At 39.8% G+C, this 20,223-nt stretch overlaps 1 long non-coding RNA gene across 2 annotated transcripts; it reads right to left on the reverse strand.

The window, feature by feature from the left end:
- Positions 1-3,094: 3,094 nt before the first annotated feature.
- On the reverse strand, positions 3,095-11,957 carry LOC111922730 (uncharacterized). Of its 2 annotated transcripts, none has more exons than XR_002860678.2 (3): positions 11,841-11,957; positions 8,120-8,276; positions 3,095-3,325 (listed from the first exon to the last, which is right to left on the reverse strand). It is a non-coding gene; the product is annotated as an uncharacterized LOC111922730 (long non-coding RNA). The 2 variants fall into 2 exon arrangements; XR_002860677.2 differs by having other exon boundaries at positions 11,824-11,957.
- Positions 11,958-20,223: the final 8,266 nt, after the last annotated feature.

Consider the following 20,223-nt stretch of genomic DNA (forward strand, 5'->3'; position numbering starts at 1 on the left):
ACAGGTTTCAGTCTTGTTATGGAAAGCAAAACAGAAACTCAGAGCCCACTTCAGCAATGAAGGAGACCACTGAGAGGGGATCTTGTCTGTCATTGCATTCAAATATCTTAAGGAAAGGTGTAAAGAGGATGTGGCCAGACTGTTTTCAGTGGTGCCCACTGACAGGACAAGGGCAACAGGCACAAACTGAAAGACAGGAAGTTCCATCTGAAGCTGAGGAAAACATTACTGTGAGGATAGCAGAGCACTGTAACAGGCTGCCCAGAGAGGTGTGGAGTCTCCCTCTCTGGAGATATGCAAGAACTCACACGCACACATCCTGTGCAAGCTGCTCTAGGTGGGCCCGCTCTAGCAGGGGGCACTGGGCTGGGTGGCACTAGAGGTTCCTTCCTTTGCCATTCTGTGATCCTGTGTGCAGCTGATGGAGTGCTGGAACACACATTATTTTCTTAAGAGGCCATTAGATGGTTACTGCTGTGCTTCAAGGCCATCTCTTTGTTGTATGTTCATATGGCTCTCAGCACAGCAAAGTCCCATAACAGGAGCCTGTGGATGTACAGGCTACTGTGATGGACAGGTAATTATTCTCTTAATGGCAAGTGCCTGAATTGTCCCATTGGCCTTCCTCTGAGTAAATACACAGATAATGTGCTGCTCCAGCCTTTCAGAGGCATGGTATCAAGCATGGTAATTAGCACTTGAGAAAGAATTCCAAAATGTCCAAGAGGAAAAAGGAGCATGTTAAAGGAGACACATGGGCCAATTAAAAGAGCAGATAAAGATCGTGTCTTGTTAGTTTTTACAAGCTTCATGTAAGAGCAGGCATGATGACCACAGAGCACAGTATTGTGAAATACTGACACATATGTAAATGTTTCCTAACAAGAGCTCAAAAACCCAGCACTGGTTGATGTTTAGAGGAATCCTCAGATAATCTTCATATTTTACTTTTCAGTAGCTGACTGGAAATCTCAAATCCATCTTTTTGGTGAACATCTGGATTTACAAAAGCAAACTTTTCCACTTTCTTGGGAACTTTCTGGTTAGGCAAACCTTCAGATCCATCAGGTATGGATATGTCTAGCACTTTGACTAGTTTTGCCCTCTGTGAAATTCTATCTCCTATTCTACCTTCAGCTTTCTATAAGCTTTATAAAACATATGTTCTCTTCAATGGAAAAAAAAGGGATTCCAGTTCTCTTTCACAACTTTTTCACTTCTGCAATCATTTTGTCCCAGATTCCTGCACCTCACCTTCCAATTTATGGCCTGTTGTTGAGAGTCACAGAGGAGCCTATTCACCTATTTTCAATACTGATGCAAAGCTTGCTTTCCCCACTTTTTTAAAACCTTCCTTCTTTCTACATCAGATTCAGGTTTCTTGCTTCTGTCTTTGAGGTCATATAATTCTATCCTGTGGCCAACCTGCTTTTATTTTTTTTCTCCATTTCCCACTTTTTCTCTTTCTTAGCCTCCTTCCAAACTTCTCTTCGGCTTGTTCATGTTATTTTCTCATGTGGTTCAAATTATTTAAAATTCAGATGGATAGGAATTTTGTCTTCCTACAGTTGTAAACTGCTATTTACAGATGGAGATATATTTATAATACTCTTATGTATGTAATATATATTTTATATATACAATATTATATATATTATATAAATATATAATGCTATTTTATGGAGTGTATTTATTAATACTGTTACCTATTCATCACCTGCATAACCAAAGTTTTCTTTATTAGCAATATCAGTAAGTTTTTTCCTCTTCCAAGCAGCAAATAGATGTAGATCATGAAAAAATTTTTTGTTCTACAAGTCTCGCATATTTTAACTTCTGAATTTGTCCTAAAGTGACACCCTACATTTTGATATCAGCTTTGCCAAGTTGAAACTGTAATTGCACTCATACACAACCTGAATCAAGTTTCACCTGTCATGAATATTTTTATGTTCTAAAGTCATCCAAAGAATATTACTTTTCTGAGCAACCCAGCCACAGGTATCTTTCAAGTGATCCTTAATTGCTATTCAAGTGAAAAAAAAAATCCCAGTTCCTTTTTTACAGTAGCTGTCTAATGTCAATGCATTATATTTAAAATGGAGATGGGTATGGGAAACAGCTACTTCTGTATAAAAAGACAGTAATTTTTTTGTTTGAAATGGCTGGTTTTAAAAGTTTTTCCCAAGCTCAAGCCAGTCTCTCAGAGAAAACTGAATATGTAGACATTTTCAGTTAACAACATTTGTTTACCTTTTTATATATGTGCATAAACAGGCAAGTTGGAGGTGAGCTTACAGTGTGCCTGCAAGCATTCTTCTGAAAAGTATGGACCCAGTCTGGGATTGCCTAACAACAAGAGAAGTAGTCTTGCAGCTAAAATGACATCCCTAGCATTTTACTAGCTGTCTTTCTAAATCTATATTTGGTTAGTACCTATGCCCTCTTGAAACTGGCAGGGAGTTTTTTGAGTGGGCATAATGCCACCCCAACAGATGGTCACAGGCAAAGGCATGCCAGAGAACCAGTATGTGCCTCATATTTGAGTATTAAGCGATGGATTTCCATCCAAGAATGTCAAAATAGCAGTCAATGCAGAACATCTAAGCCTATGGCAAGGGGGATATGTTGACTATTCCTTCTCAGAGCTGCATTACCTTTCAAAATCATGATTAAAAAAAAAAAAAAAGAGAGAAACAACCTTCTCCAGCTGTGATATTTTGGCACAAACAAATGAGGAGTAGAAGGAAAGAGAAGTATTTAATGAAATATTTTAACAGCTTACTAAACAGTAAACACCTGAAAAGGCTCTAGAATAAAAACAGCTTTCTGAGGCATGGCTCAGTTTCCAGGGAATGGTCTGACTGATGTCAGAAGCTGAACCTGCAGATCACCCATCAGGGCAGCCCATGCCTGATTTTGGTTAAGCAGCCCAATCCTATCCAGGGTATGTCACACATCATGCCAATTTAAATTGGTACAAACTGGTGAATAACATTGTGTTTGTGCCAAGAAGGTTCTGTTCATTTCCTATACTGATCTATAATGGAAGTAAAGGCCTGAAAGGAAAGAAAAGAAAGGAATATATTGAGTAGTTTCAGCTGGATCAGGGTTAACATTTATTTCACAAAATCATAGAACGCATTGAGCAGGAATGGATCAATGGGAATCATTGAGTCTGCTCCTGGCTCTGCACAGGACAGCCCCAGGACTCACACCATGTGCCTGAGAGCATGGTCCAAGCTGTCCAAGGCTCTTTTCTTGAACTCTCTCAGGCTTCTTGCTGTGACCACCTCCCTGGGTTCATTCAGTGATTGATCATGCTCTATGTGAAGAACATTTTTCCAGTGCTAATAAACAAATTGTATGGTTGTAAGGATTATATTGTAAAGGTAAAATCTTATGCTCTTTTGGGAGAGAAATACTAGGAAAGTTTGAAATAAATTCAAAAAAATAACTTTTTTTTTAAGTCCTAGAAGAAGAATATTTAAATTCAAGTCAAATGTGTGGGTAAGAGGATTACCAATATAAGTACCAATATAAGAAGCTGACATTACCTTACTAGAGAGACCTTAAGTCACTGGGGAAGGGTAAATAATGTTTATCCTCTCGAGTTATCAACCTTACATCTTCCCTGGCCCATTTTGCCTGGTATCTCTTCTTAGTCTACATCTGCACAGAAATGTCATACTGATCTATTTATTTCAATCCAGTTGTGGCAGCACAACTCTAACAAACCAGTCATTTCACTTTGCTCCCTAATTTGATCTAATTTCCTTGTTAATCATAGTGTCAATGAAGCTTTGTGATAAAGCTTCTTAAATGCAAGTCCTTTCCTAAAAAAACAGCAGTAATACTATTTGGTTCTCACAAAAATCACTGTTTTGATTTTTCTTGTCTTTAGCTGTACTGTAGGTACCTAAAATTATGCAAAATCTGAGGTAGAAACTTAGATTAACCAACTTCCTGGTTGCCATTATTTTTGCCAATATAATTTCTGAACCCCTGAATTGTAGTGAAAAATAAAACTTCTGAATCTCATCATTGCCATAATCATTGTTAAGACCTGGGTAAAGCATTTAGGGCTTCTGAGAGTGTATTTTTTTTTTTTTTATAACAAAAAGCAGAGGTTAAGTGTCGCTTTTTCAGCAGTTGCCTAAACAATTAAATAAGAACAGTATTCAGTGTTTTAAACTTAGGAGGAATATGAGGGGAAAGACAAAAGACCACTTGGAAGCTTCTATCTTTAATATGTCTTTCTCACATTATCCACAAGGTCAATGTTTGGGGCTGATACTAAAATAAACATCCCATGGGATAATTCTGTAAGATGTGCTGTCTGTGCCATGCAGGTTAAAATAAAATATACAGTAGGTTTTATCCCATGCACAAAAAAGCACTTCAAACCAACAGTTTATATAAGTTTCTTCTCCCTTCAGAGAAGCATAGCATTTTTCACCTTTTCCAGGTTTACTGGAAAAGTACCTCTTCACAAATCTGCTTTCACAGGTGTCTGCAAACATGGACACCTAATCTTCTAAAAAAGCCTTTCAGCTGCTTTCCTTCCATACATCTTTCTCTCCCCTACAGTTCTTGATGTTTTAGATGCTCTCTACATGATAATGCTTCTCTTGCACTGGCTGAGATATGGCAATGGAAAATGGCAATGTGAAAACAAGCACCCCTCCTAACTCCTGTTCCTCAGGAATACATGCATTGCAGGTTTGAGATGCATTTAGAGATATAGATGAAAACCATTAATACAGGTACTTTTCATGGAATGGAATGTTTCATGGAAACACCTCATCCCAGAAGACACTTCTAGCCAGGGTGCAATGAGATTTTCCTGCCACACTGAGCTGTGTCCGTGTTAGCCAGGTTACACCAACAGCTGCAGATTTCACACATCTCTCTTTTGTCCTTTTATAGTTTTCCTTTCTTTAGACACCAGATGTGGCAATTTCCATATTAATTTTCCCAGGATAGATTAAGCACTTGGGAAATTCTGTTGATTTTAGTTAGATTAAATAGTCAGGAAGCATCAAGGCAATAACTGCGTACATAGATGTGTAAGTTGTCTTTCTGCAGGGAGATATTTGTTGCCAAGAAGACATAAAAAGATTCAAACAAGGCTTTCAGCTCTCCCCAAAATAGTCTGGATGCTTAACAGAAGTAGTTTTCCTTGCAGTTTTACTGTGAAATAACACATAAAAAATGTTCAAAGGTTTCCTTTGCAGCAGTTTTTAGAGATACTGGAATTTTCATATTCACACTATATGAAAAAGAGGGACTAGGTAGCCTTGTCCAGTGGCTTCCTGTTGAAGACAAAGGTGAGAACTGCTGTGTTATAAATGTAATAAAGAAGGGAACAAAAGGAGATGACTAAGAAGCCATGGGAACTGAGCTGCAAGAAGTGTATTCTGGGTTGTGTGTTTTGCATGCATTGCCTGTATGCAATATTTCTGCATCTTTGTAGCTGCTGGGGATGTGGTTTTCAACTGTTGTGATAAATTCTCTCCTGTTAGCTCCCCATATTGAATAAACAACTCTGAGAAAGCTGAGGGCAGCTTTTTGAATCTAGGCATTCCACACAGGATGCTGACTACAGTCCTGTGTCCATATCACAGCACTCTGCTTTGCAGATGGCAGCATCTGCTAAAAAAGTCTCCATTTCCTCATAACAGGAATGTTGTTAGAGCTCCTGGTCTTTTCTAATATTCATTTTGTCTTTCTTTCCCCTCATCACAAGCTGTTCCTAAATCCAGGGATACTTCCATAACTAAATTTCCTTTAATATACCAGCATCCACAGCCTACAGACTCTGGCTCAGATAGGGCTGAATGAAGAATTCTCAGAGGTCTGGGACTTTCAAAATACGCTAAGTCAACGTGCATAGGAATTCTTTAATGCATTATATTAAAAAAAAAAAAAAATTCTGGGAAGTAGGGGATGTAGTTGGCAGCTGTACATTATCTGTGAGTCCCGAGTTTCTTTTTTTTTCACCAGTTAGTATGTTGTGCTTTTCTTTTCCCCCACCCCACCCCCATCTCTACACAAAACTGAGAATTTTGCTATAAAAAGACCCTTGAAAGAGCAAATTTTGAAGGTTCAAGATCTGGTATTTGCCTTCTGAAGCTCTTCCTAGAGATCTGAGTTTTGATAAGGACATTGTCATCAAATCAGGTACCACTCTTCATTTTTCCATTGTCCTGATGTGGAGTAAACAAGTACTAATCCAGAGAAGTACCTCTTTCTGAAAGATACACTGAGCTGCAAAAAGGTAATTTCAGAATGTGTGTTAATGCTCCTGAGGAGGTCAGGAGGCTAGGGAATGGGGTAACTTTGTAAATGTAAGTGCTATTTTAATGGTGGTTAGTTTTCCCATAAAGACTAATTGGGTCTAATATCATAGAAACACACATCTGGATACCTTACTTTCACATGTTAAGTGTTAGGAAGTAACACAAGTTAGTTAGGAACCTAACTCCTACTGCAGAGCTCCAGTTTTACAATAATACATCTCCAGTAATTTTTCTAGCACTTGATAACACCCTTGACTAAGACAGGTGCAGAACAGATCCAGAATATGTGTTGTTTATTATCCAGAAGGGACTGAAAATGTCAGTGTATATATCCTTGAGGGGAGTGGGGCTGTGTAAATATTTGAATAGTTTTCGTAACATTTTCCCAGATCTGTTTTTCACCTTTCAGGGTTTTCTTATTTGAGCAAACATTCACAAAACAGCAAACTGCCTGGAATCCCTGCAAAGTCAAAAGATCAGTTATAATGATTTAACTTGAGAGCTGACCTCCCTTCACTAGAAATTATCCACCTTTTGGATGCAGACTATGCAAAAGTCAAATTCATTTGCAATTTTAGACAAATGCCAGTATTCTTGAGAGTTTTGAAACTTAATCTAAACAAGTACTTGCCTGAAAAATAAGCTTTTTCACTGATCAGACTGTTTATGTGATTGCCCTACTCCTATATTGCGCCTACTAACATTTTTTTTCACTACAAAAATAAAGAAAAGCATTGTATCCACCCTTTATTAGTAGAAAAAAAAATATAAACACAGTTGTGTATCTCTATTGGCTACATTTTTTTTCCCCAAGACTTTTTGTTTGCTAATTTCTGATCTAAAATAAAAAATCACTTCTAAAGACTTAAAGTACCAGCAAGCTTGAGGATGAGGAAAACAGTATGGGACCAGTGATTTAAGGGATAAGAGAGTTTTTATGGATTAAAATGTAGTGTACATTTTGTTTCCAGCATTATATGCCGCTTGCCAGAACTGTTTGGTGCTGTGAATTAGTTTGGAATTTTAATTTCATGAATAATTCACAATGACTGCAGTGATTCCAGAAAGTCATAACACCTTATCATACATTCTCATCAGTGCTCCACACTGAAGGGAATATCCTTGTGTTTCTAGAAAGTGTTGTGATGTTTTGGAGAGTAAGTGCAGTTCAGCTAAACATTAATAATGATTCCTGGGTGCTTACGTGCATTTTCTTCCTTCTAATCTTCTGCATAACCCACAGGTAACATTTTTTAACCATGACACCCAGTCTGAAGCTACAATGTGGCCTGTAGCCAGGATTTTGTCACTTGTCGTATATTTCAATGGCATTTCCTCAATTTTTGTGAGTTATTGGAATTTTGCCTTCAGGGCACCAAATAGTCAGGTGGTAGCTTAAAGTAGATTTTGCAGATCCCATCTGAAACTGAACTGAACTTCAAAAAATACTGCTGTCACCTTTCTTTGCAGGCACCAACAGAGAATAATTGACCTAATAAGAAGGCAGCATAAATCAGGAGAGAAAATAATCCTTAAGTGGAAGTTTCATCACTCACATGACCAACATTTTATCTCTGACAATAATAGCTTGACTTGGTAAGGGACAAGTCTTCAAATACTCAAACAACATTTCTAAGCTTTCTTTTGTGAGATACAGAAAATCCGTGCTCTTCCCAAGCAGCAGAAGATAAGGGTAGTGCAGGACACCATCAGAGAGCATATGTGAAATGCTAACTTGCTAAATGCAGTCACAAATCAGAGAGAGAACCATAAAAATGTGTACCTCTCCCTGCCCCCAGCAGTTATTTGTACCATACCTTGGACAACTCCCAGAGCAGGGAAGCAGAACCCTACTAGCTTAGAGCAGCTCCCAAACTGATGGCTTCAGGGAGCACAGATGGGGCTTATCCTCATGTGTTGTGACAGATCAGTTCCCCACCACAGACTGCTAAGTTCACAGTAGGTCTCAGGAGCCTGCAAGTGAGAGAGTCAGCTTTCAGCCTTCAAAGGAAGATTTGTTTCCAGCTGCACAGAGGAAGAAACACGAATCTGTCCTGCCACAGTACCTGCAAATTAGGGTCAATTGGAAAAGTACAGAGGCCAGATTATCTGCATTTTGCTGAATCATGTACAACTCAGCAAAAGAAAGCTAAAATGCAACTAAATTGGAATGAAAGCATTTCAGGCTTTTTTTGAGCTGGTGCCAAAACAAAGTTAAAAAAATAAAAGTTTTAGTCCAAAATATTTAGCTAAATACCTGAAATCATTAATACAGAGTCTCAGAACTTCTTATTTATTCTTTACTCACTGTTATGCATAGCCTTTTGACTGTTTTCCATAAAGTCCCCTGTGTTCAGTGGTCATTGAAGGGCTAAAACAGTTTTCAAGTGGAATGAAGTAAACAGGATAAAATAGGGAAAGTTAGTGGAATTAAATTATTTGCTATCAATGGCTATGAATAAATTAGGTGCTATTTGGAGCAATAAATATCATACTGGTGTGTAAATATTAGTAAGTTTCAGAGTCCATGTAAATTATTCAATGAATAATCAAGACTTGGATCATGTTTATAGTCAAATCAGACACAGATTTGCTTAAGAAATTCAGAAACCCTAGAAAAAATCTTCCTATAGAACTGCCAAACTGTTTATTTGAACTAACAAAATTGACTCAAACAAGCAGATAATTGAAGTATAATTTCTTTGAAAATAAAGGATTAGAAACTTGAGCACCCAGATGTGGTTTCAGGGGAAACAAAGAGACAGAACCTGGTTTGATAGACAGGGAAGGGAGTGCCTCTCTGTTCCAGTCTCTAAGAAGTTAAATAAGCCCCTAGAACAGCATTTGCAGCAGGTTTTCTCTGTGTCTAAGACAATGATAAGGATGAGAAAAACACATTTCCCTGGTAGAGTTCCACTTAGAACACAGCATTCTGTACTTGTCTATTCAGATTAAACAAGACATTGGAGGATTTGAAAAATATAGAGGGCAAGTGCAGCAAGCTATGAAGAGAGAATTGTACAAAAAAACCAAGTAAACATGTGTCTTAAAGGTTCAGGGAAAATAGACAACATCTTGAACATGTGTACAATAAATCTGATGGGTGCAATGATACAGCTCCTGTAGCCACGTGCAAACCATACCCATCCATAACAGTGCAAAACATGCCCATCCCTACAGTGTTCTTTAAATATTAGAACAGAAACTGAATACTAATTAAGTCTAAGGTTGCCAAAATACCCATTACAAGATAATGTTTAGAGTTAATTACTAAATGAGTCATTCAGATATAGAGTAAAATGACTTTTATTTTTCAGATATACATTATACATTTGTCCCATGAAAGTACTGGGGCACATTTCTGCTGAGGATTTGATAGTTTCCAAGAACAAAATCACGGAAGCACATACTTTTTCTTACTTAGAAAATATTTTTAAAGTCATTTTATTGTCAATCTCTAGTCTTTTCCATTCACTTCAGAGTGAAGGCTTGAAACAGTTTTGAGTTGAGTTGTTCTGCTCTTTCTATCCCCAAGAAAACTTTCAGTGGCAAAAAGAAAATACTAGGAAATCTTGATTTTTATGAGGACTGCACTGAGCTGACAAGGATTCTGATCTGAGCAGCTTTGGATGTGCTGAACAGTCCATTTGAGTTTTTCACCACAGGTCCTCCACAGGATCAAACTTTTTCACAAGGCAATGTTACCTCTGAGCTCATGTGAGACTTCCACCCACAAGTGTTTCAGCTGCAAGAGGCAGCCCCTGCCACAGAGTGAGCTCCTGTTCCTTCCACGAGCGTGGGGGAACATGGGGCCAATGAGAGGCAGATGGGCAGCAAGAGGCAGTCTCAGACCAGGGAAGATCTGCACCTGGAGATGTGAGCCAGAGCTGGGGAGAGAGGCAGGGAGGAAGAGTGGAAGAAGGAAAGTGAGGTGGAGAATGGGAGCCATGTTAAAGGATCATTGGATAGGAGAGCAGAGACAGAGAGGGAGCATTGCCTAGAGACTGCTCATCTTCAAAATGAGAAGCTGAGCCCAGAGGACGTGTCTGTGCAGTGGATGGCCAAGAACACTGCCCCACTCCATGCTGGTCTAACCAGCTGCCTAAACAGCCATTAAGGTCTCACAGCTGCTGCAGGCTCTTTTATTAAATGATACAACCTAGAGAGCCAGCAGCCTGGACCCAGCTTTATAGAACCCAGATCAGAATCCAGTATTATTCTGGAAAAGGGTCTTTTCCCTGTGGGTATTTTATCTGCTTATATTTAGGTTTTAAAAATACCCAACCAACCCAAATATTAGACTTTTTAAAGAATATTAATTTTGCAAAGTCTATTCAAAGTTTGAGAAAGACCAGAACATTACTTTTGCAGTCAGACTTTTTGCAGTATCTTAAATTACAGGATAACATATAATCTTCTACAGAGCCCTTGTCACAGTCAGGATGGACATGATATGGACATGGACAGAGCTGGGCCCTGTGGGGATTGAGTTATGATGCCATTAGTGTCTGAGTGTGGATTCAGGCTATCCTGCTTGCAAAGCAAAGGACATGCATTCAAAACACTGGCTCTGGGACCTTAGAGATCCTCAGTGGTGAAGGCTAAAGGGTGAAGATTAAGCCAGCAATGTATACTAGAAACCTGTTATTACTTAACAGCAAGCATTTCCATATTTGAATTCAATTAACAGTGTATGTTTCAGTTTTATCTACAGGCTGTCTTCCTGGCCATCATTAACTAGCTCATTTCCAGAACCACACCAGCAGCAGTTCCTGTGCAGAATTTTTAAGAGGATATCCCATTATAGAAAGTAGCAAATTTCATTAAGTCACTAATCAAGAGGACCTCTATCCAAATTGCTCATTTCTCTTAAATGAACTATTTTACCTAACTCATCCAGAAACCTTTACCCAAGATATGTGTGTATAAAATATATTTTCTTTTCATTTGAAATGGAATACTGGACTCCAAGTGTTAAGTTCAAGTTTTAGTTATATTTTTTTAAATTAAAAATAAAAAATCACAGATTAGAAGACTCTGCAAGAACAGAGAAATTAATTTTGCTTTTCTATCCCTTTCTCTCCACCCAGCTCTATTCACAGCTACAGCTGGTATGGAGCCCAAATAAAAGTTGCTGCAGAGAAATGTATCCATTTTAATGGAGTAGCTTGTGTGATTTCCCATAAATGCTTTAAAATGACAGTCACAGCTTGGAAGCTATCATGATCTTTTTCCCTGGAGAGCAATATGTGAACCATACTTGGTGTTTAACCTTTTCTGAGAGGGCAAATGAAGAAGGAGTCAGGCATCATCAAGAACTAGAGGGGGAAACTATATAATCAAACACATTTTTTCCAAAATGTCATTCATATGGTTTGTTCTGGTCCTTTTGTTTGTTTTCATGGGGGAGGGATGGAGCAGTCAGAGAGATGGACACACATTGTAAAAGCACTTCATGACAGATCAAAGCAACCAAAGCTTTTCCACATTAATTTTCACATTGCTCAGATTTTTAACTCACTCGACTGAACCAGAGACCTTTTGGAGGTTTTCCCCCAGGCAGGGCAAACTGAGGATATCAATATTGTACACTCACATGCCCTCCACCTGCCTGTGTCCAGGGTGCCACAGCACACTGGGGATCTGCTCGTGGGTTTGGCCTGGCAACTGTGGAATCTTCAGCAGCCCTTGCAACTGATCTTGGTGCATGCAAGATGCAACCATTCCTAAGTATGCAAAATACCTGTGGACATCTCTAAATCTGAAAGAAAGAGCTAAGCCTCTGAAAAAGTGATCCTAGATTCATTTGTAGTACAATATAGGATATTTCATTAATGCTAGTCTGTCTTTAATGTTGAAGAGCACACGCAAGCCTCTAATGAGAATATAGACCCTTTATTAACTTACTAGGGAGCATGAGCCTTTGCATCTGGAATAAAGTGTTGCTGCAGCAGCCAGATGCATAGGAAAGACATTTGCTGTATAATGGACACAGCAAGTGCATTTTACCCTCTCAAAAAAAATCAGAGGAATTGCTGTACATTTAGTATGTTACAAATACCTATCTCACAACTAATTTGACATTAAAATCGTTCCAGTCTTTGTACAAGGGGGGATTTTTTTTTTTTTTTCTTAAGTGCTAGGGAGGTAAATGAGAACATAATTACATTGTCAAAGTCAATAATAGCAAGCAGCCTCTGTCAGGTCTTGCTGTGCTCAGCACTGTTTCACAGGAACTGCTGGGGAGTTCTTCCGCCACCAATCCATTTGGCTCCATTTAAGAACTGACTACAGGAAGGTAGTTATAGTACAAGATTAGTTTCCTGTATGCTGAAAACTGGCAGTAGCAGAAAAATACAGGATGAATTTATTAGCTTGCAAGGTCAGCTAATAAAAACAAAAATGATGTAACTCAGACCGTTGTTTACTTTAAGTCGCATGGCCTATTAGGCTTCATTCAAAATTCAAGCTAGTTAACTCCTGCATTTCCAGTCTGCAAAATTGCCATAACAAATAAATAATAATTTAAAAATAATAAATAAATAAAAAAATCTGGATGTTCATTTTCAAGGAATTTTTCAGGACTACTATGCCCTGCTCTTAAAAAAACAAAATTTCTGTACTAGATATTTTAACCTTGATACAACAAGTAACTGTACCAGTTATATTTTGTCACTTTCACAGAAAAAATATGATGATAAAAATGATCCTTGAATATTTAATTTGTGCAATGAGCACTAACATCAAATTTTAAACTTGGGAGAGTCTGTTGCTAAATGAGATTGAACTTGTGGTCTAAACACCATTTTTAATTGAAAGTCAAAGAAAAATAACATCATTTTCAAACAAACTACAGTGTTTGAAGATGATAATAGCATTGTGATGTCCCTCAGAAACAATATATGATGCAAATTTAATTTATTGATGCCTCTTCTTGCCATAGACTGTGAAGGGACTATGACAAAATGATAACATTGTTTTAAAAATTAGTAGCTTTGTGCTTCAAACACCAGATAATTTGGGTCAGTCTTGAGTTTCTTCTGGAGTCTGAACAAGCATAGACACTCACACGACTGAAAAACTGGATAAAAAGAGGGATTTTGAACTTTGTTGAAGTACCTGTACAACAACCAGATTAGCAGTTAGAAATTCTGAGTACTTAAATTATTTAACTGGATTTTTTTAAAGTTCCTAAGTTACAGGCACAGTACCCAGCTTACTTTGAAGTACTTTGAAGTAGGAGGCATCCATTCACATCCTTCTTTTCCTAGGGAAATGCCTTAGGCTGAAGCCTTTAGGACATTAAGAGGGGCACGCCTTGGCAGCTCCAGCAGCCCGACTGTGCTCCTTGCCCAGGCCTTGCTTCACCTGCTCCTTGGACAGCAGGACACTGGCATCTTAAACTTCCCATTCAGCCAAGGAAGGATCAGCAAGGGCTTCTGAGGAACACCAAAGAGAGATTCAGACTCTCCTTGTTAACCACCAGCTTCTTGCTACTGGTGGTAAAATGGAACAATGGGACTTTTGAGTCCTCCTCAGAGATTAGCACTTAGATCTGTTCCTTTTAAATAAGTAGGCCAGTGTCTCTGCCTCATCCATAGTGCAGGTACATATCTTTCTGCATGTCTTTCATGCACGCCTAAAAAGAGAAGTGGTTAGAGTTTTGACAGGAAATTTTTTTTTTTTTTCACTAAGAATTAATGTAATACCCAAGATGTAAAGTTATTTAATACATGTATATTTAATACACAGTTTAAATATACATACAGTGGAGAGGTAGAATCAGGATCATCAAAACAATTGACTACAAACTCAACATCTGATAACAACAATTGTTAAGAGATGCTGGTTTGTGGTGACCAAGTTTGCAATGGCCAGAGACACTGATTGCTTTTTAAATGAAAGGACAAGGAATGAGTATTTACTTGCAGGCTTAAAATGTTGACTGGTAAAAAATGAAGCCTTAACAGCATGAGATCTGAATTTAAAATGCCTTGGTGATACTGTTCAACTTATCTTACATCAGATGGTTTTTTGAAAGGTTTCCTGCACTTGTGACACCAAACACTCCAAGCCAGACTTCAAGAGCAAGAATTTTCTCTGCCTCTTTCTAAACAGAACCCTCCAAACAGTCCACCACTCATCGCATTTAATCAAGTCAGTGAAGTATGTAGGAGGGAAAAATCGGATCATGATGACAATTAATAAGTCAGAGTACTAAATGAAAGCGTTAGATGGTATTGGTTCTTGTACAAGGCATGCTCTTCAGCATTGGGGCAGGTTGAGATTTTCCCTTCCTGGGTGCCCAGGCTCCAGCAGGACTCAGGGCACATTGATCCTTCCTTGAGAATGGAAAGCTGGGCCATACTGCAGCTGAGAAAGTGAGATCCAAGGCAGAATAGGCAAATATGAGGCTGACTTCTAGCAGGAAAGGGTAAAACCAGACTAAAAGCCTCTGCTTTTTGGATACCAACATTAAAATAATGTGGAAAAACAAAAGCAGATATTTTCCTGAGAGCAGGAAACCTCTCCATTTCTTGCTGAGGAAAGCTGAGAGTTCAGTTGCTTACACAGCTGTCTCCTGTTCTGTGGGGTGCCTGCCCCTAGGAAATAAAAAAGTGTCATGAAATGCAGGAAGACAATGGCACAAATTCCTCTGTCCTGCTTGAACACACTCCTTCTAGGCTAACACTTTTTTACAGTGAGGGTGGTGAAAGACTGGAACAGGTTTCCCAGAGAGATGACATGTGCTCTGTTCCTGGAAACATTCAAGGTCAGGTGCTCTGAGCAACCTGATCCAGTTGAAGATGTCCCTGCTCATTGCAGGGGGCTCACACTAGATAGTCTTTAAAGGTCCCTTCCAACCTAAACTATTCTATGATTCTATGACTTCCCACAGCTGATGAGGGTATACAGTCTTCCTCCAAGGTAAATGAGCAGCTTCATTGCCCAGACAGCTTCATTCAGCTTTATTGTCCAGACACAGAGGAGCCTCTGTGTCCCCATGTGTAGGGACATGCCTTGGCTGTGCCCTGACCTTGCAAGTGAATAATACCCACCTCACAGTGACACCAGTCTGCACTCAAGTGAAGGAAAGCCAGGTGGGAGCCACCTCATCAGGGAAACAGGACTTTGATGTGCACTGTGGCAAGATGAAGCAAGTGAATAAGAAGTTGCTTTCAGGAACTTCACCAAGCTTCCAAACATGCTCCTCACACACTGACACTGAGGTTCAGTGGTGAGACTTCCCTACCTCACTTAGAGGTGCTCTGAGTCACCTTCACACTTGAGCCAGGTCTGGGATGGGATCTAGACCTCTTAAACTGGGATCTGGAATTGACTGCATCCTATTTCTGCCCTGTACTGTGGCTACAGATTGCCCAGTCCCATGGAGACAGGGCAAGGGAATTATTTTCCATCCAGACTGTCTAAGCCTGGGTATCCAGCAAAGAGAAAGGAAGGGAAAATTGAGGAAGCAAAGGCACCACAGCCTTTCCCAGCACATGTGCATTTCTTAATCAAATGTCTTCAGCTAAAAAGCATCAGGAGCAGCAGTAAGAACCCAGGCCATCCCTTCTCCCAGAGAAGCAGATTCATGGCTACAGTCTCAGATGCCTTCTTATTTATTAGTCTCTCCCTTTTGGCTCCTAAAGTCCCAAGTCTCTTCAACCCTGAATCCCCAGTCATGCCAAGCACTTTGTTTGCCCACCCTGTACAATTTTGTCATGAAGACTTGTGTAGGCACTTTCAGATTTTCTGATATCCTGTAGCAAATAAATTAGAGCCAGAGTGGAATGTGAATTTGTGGAGGTAAATCACATAAAATGCAATTTTCTGGGAGGTCTCAAGCCTCCTTCAAAAAAAGGCAAGTAAGATGAATGCAAACTCTTTTGAGACTAAGGAGTGTAATGTATAGCATCAGAGAGGGGGACTAGAGCAATTTGCAGCACATAAGACTTCTGTGCTGAGTCTCTATTAAATGTAGTCTGCAGAGGCAAATACTGTGCCCTTAACACTAGCATGCTCTGAAAACAGAGAACAAATGCAATGGTGTTAGATCTGAGCACTGACCCAGGGTTTCAAACTGTTCAGCAGACCAAAAGCACCAGCCACCCAGGGCTTCTCATGGCAAATCAGAAACTGCCTTAATTCAGGATCCAAAGATTACAGTCTTGAACAAAATGCAGCTTTTCCTTGTCCAAGCCAAGTCTTTAGGAAAGACAGAAAGAAAAGAAAAAGAGGAGGGAAATTCAATTTGGTGGCACTTGGTTATTACAGATCAGATGGCATAATAAGATTATTCACTGATGCCAGTCCAAAATACATGATGCCACTCTGAGAAACCTGGTCTAGTGGAAGATGTCCCTGCCCACAGAAAGGTCTTGGAACCAGATGATCCTTAAGACCCTTCCAACCCAGACCATTCTGTGATTCTGTGATCTGGACTGAGTTGCTGGCATGTCCAATGCCTTCTGGAAGATCTTGAGGGAATCACAATGGGTTAAGATTTCATCTAAGGGGATTTTGAGGATTACATTTTTCATGTAAACTATGCAGATTTAGTGGCTTTGGTAAGTGAAAGCAGTCATGAATTCAGAGATAACTTTCATGTGTGTTACTGGAAAATCTGAACATCATGTTAAACACTGAAGCGTGTTTTGAAAATGATGGGGCATTATATTTATATATTTATTTATATCGTAACCCTGCTCACTGAGGCTACCCACCAAAACAGATGAAAACATTAATTTGAGAGTTATTTCTCAGAATGATAGTTGCCCACATCCATGGTGGTTCCACACCACCACAGTCTGCCATGGTGGTGTGCAAGGCAGAAGGCTCTGGAAGGCTTGAGGGCAGGTGTTTCTGTCTGCTTCTTGCCATCCACAAAGTGAGAGCCTTGGAGCAGGAAAGGGGAGATGAAGTCTGTCCTTCCTCACCCCCTTGTCTCCCACAGGGAACTGAGGTCACATCTTGAAACCCTGCCTCAGTGGCCCACTAAGGCATTCAGGATTTTAATCTGTAATTTAATCTGTGTAGGGTTTAGCAGTGCAGCCAAGCTGGTCTATAACAGTAGGGTGAGTCTGCCTTGAGCCAGGATGTGCAACAAAGCAATTCCTGGTTTGGGTGAGAGGAATCAGTTTTATGACTGCCTCCATCTGACAGAAGAAAGAAATGGCTTGCCTGCCCTCCAGGGTGGTCAAGTAACTGTAAGCAAACCACAACATGATGCTGAGAAAATAAGGTAAATAGGAACGGGTTTGTGTTCACCTAAATGAGGGTTGCATAAATCTTCTTTTGTCCTGTTCAGTTATCTTGATCCTTGTAACTAAAGGAAGTGGAAGCACAAAGTCTGAGGGAGCATGAACTTGGTTCAGTTTTTAATCCTAACAGAACCTGCCTTTTAAATTACAAACTAAATCCATGTTTTATCAATCTCTGCCTCACAGTCTTGCTGAGATTTTTCACATTCCTTTTCTAGCCAGTTTAATTAGAATTTTAAGGCTTTCACGTTCAAGGTGTCCACTTTGAACCGATGGGGTCAGCAGAGTTCAAAGGAAAAGATGAAAAACTTCCAAGTCTCAAACAGAAACAAACCCCAGGCTTTATCCCAGCCTCACAAATACTGAGAAAGTTTGGATTTGGAGGCAGAGATTGCAGTTTGAGTTTGTAGGCAGAAGGGAGAGTTATGCCACCATGGGGCATCCCCACATATTGTGAAGCCTATAAGCCTTCCCACAAATCCTGAGCCAAAAGGGCTTCTCCAGAGATACTTAGGCTGGAAAAAAAGAATATTTGCACTTCTCTTGCTTGCTTAGGCCACCACTAGTCTGAAGACTTACACCTGGAGAGCTGTTATCACTACTGAGGTACAAAGATTTATGAGGTCACATCAGGTGTCATATATGAGAAACGTTACTGCTATCTATTTTTGGAATTATAACTTGCCATAATTCACAAACAAACAAACAAACAAACAAACAAAAATAATAAAAGTCTAATAAATCATTGATAAATAGAATACAAATTTAAAAGTTACCTTCTGCAATGTAGTGCATGTTCAGTGACCTATCTGCACATATATATCCAAATTGTTACAAGTTGCATGTCTGTTTATAGACATGTTATAGACAGACATGTCTTCTAATGTTTATAGAGTAACAAGGGACATGATAAAATTGGGTGACAGGATTTCTGGTATTATTCAAAGAATAGAAAATAATAATTATTCCTACCCACTAGTGCAAAAACACAGAGCTAAATTAATAAAAGAACACACTCTGTAAAATCATTCTTCCCTCCAGGTGAGATTAGACGCTGATTTCTGCATGAAGTCTGTCATGAAAGCCATGCACATTCTGCATACAAAGTCTCCTTGTCCCAGCAAAGATGGGGCTGAACTCTACCAACAGGGTCACCACACAAGACAGTCAGGTTCAGGAGTTTTTACCCATTCCCAATTTACAGCTCCCTGCCAGCTAGAAGGGGATATACCTTGTAATTACCCTGAGGCAAGGCAGTAGCAAATGTTAAAGTGGAAGAGTGCACCTCAGGCCTGGGGTCAGAGCAAGTCTAGCCAGGATCATTGTATGGATGCTCAGTCCTTTTGACTGCTCCTAGTAGAGCTGTGTGTGTCAGATATTGCTGCCACAGGTGGTTATACAGCTTGCTTAAAACAGGAGAGAAGCTCTATTAATGCCTTCTGTCTGGAGGTGGAGGACACCCAGAAAGCTTCAGTACAATTACTGTCATCCCAGGTTTCCTCATCCAAGGCTGTATAAACTCTTCTGGCTTGTGAGAAGGAGGACACTCAAAGGAATGCACCTCTTGGCTCTGAAAACATACACAGCAGCCAAAGCTCAAGGAAAGTAATCAAAACACTGAGGAAAGATGTTGATTGAAAGAGATATTGAGGAACATTTGGAGCAGTGTAACACCGGCAGCAGGGAAAGTAGAAAAACTCTTGTCACAATACAGACTATAGAATCACAGAATGATAGAATCATTTAGGTTGGAAAATAACTTTAAGATCAGTACTGCCAAGGCCCCAATAAACCATGTCCCTAAGTACCATATCTATATATATACATTTATATATATATTTAAATTATTCCAGGAATGGTGACTCCAAAACTTCTGGAACATCAGCCTGTTCCAGAGGTTTTGACAAACCTTTCAGTAAAAAAAAATTTCCTCATGTCCAATCCAAACCTCCCCTGGTGCAGCTTGAGGCCATTTCTCTTTGTCCTCAATTGCTTGTATCATGTGAGAAAAGACCAACCCTCACATTGCTACAGCCTCCTTTCAGGGACTTGTAAAGAGAGACAAGGTCTCCCCTGAGCCTTCTTTTGTCCAGACGAGGCAACCCCAACTCCTTCAGTTGCTCCTCACAGGACTTCCAGTGCTCCAGCTGCTTCCTCAGCTCAGCTGCCCTTCTCTGGACATTCTCCATCTTCTCAGTGTCCTTCTTGCAGTGAGGGCTCAGAGCTGGACACAGGATTTGAGGTGTGGCCTCCCCAGTGCTGAGTACAGGGGACAATCTCTGCCCTGGTCCTGCTGGCCACTCTATTGCTGATACAGGACAGGTGCCACTGGCCTTCTTGGCCACCTAACCTTCTTGGCCGCACTGCCAGCTCATGTTCACCCCCAGGTCTTTTTCTGCCAGACAGCTTTCCAGTCACTTTTCCCCAAGGATGCAATGATGGGGATCCCAATCATGGGATTGACATGACCCAAATGCAGGACCCAGCACTAGGCACACAGAACCAGTAAAAGGAACAGATGTAAATGGTATGGGGGAAATGACTGTGGTTTTCTCCCTTTGAATCTATTATTCACATCCTTCTCCCTATGTCCTTTTTTTTTTTCTTTTGTTTTTCTAACAGAGTAATATCGGGATGTAATGACATAGATGTAAATT

This window comes from Cyanistes caeruleus, chromosome 3, assembly GCF_971803275.1.
Source record: "Cyanistes caeruleus chromosome 3, bCyaCae1.hap1.1, whole genome shotgun sequence".
NCBI lineage: Eukaryota > Metazoa > Chordata > Aves > Passeriformes > Paridae > Cyanistes > Cyanistes caeruleus.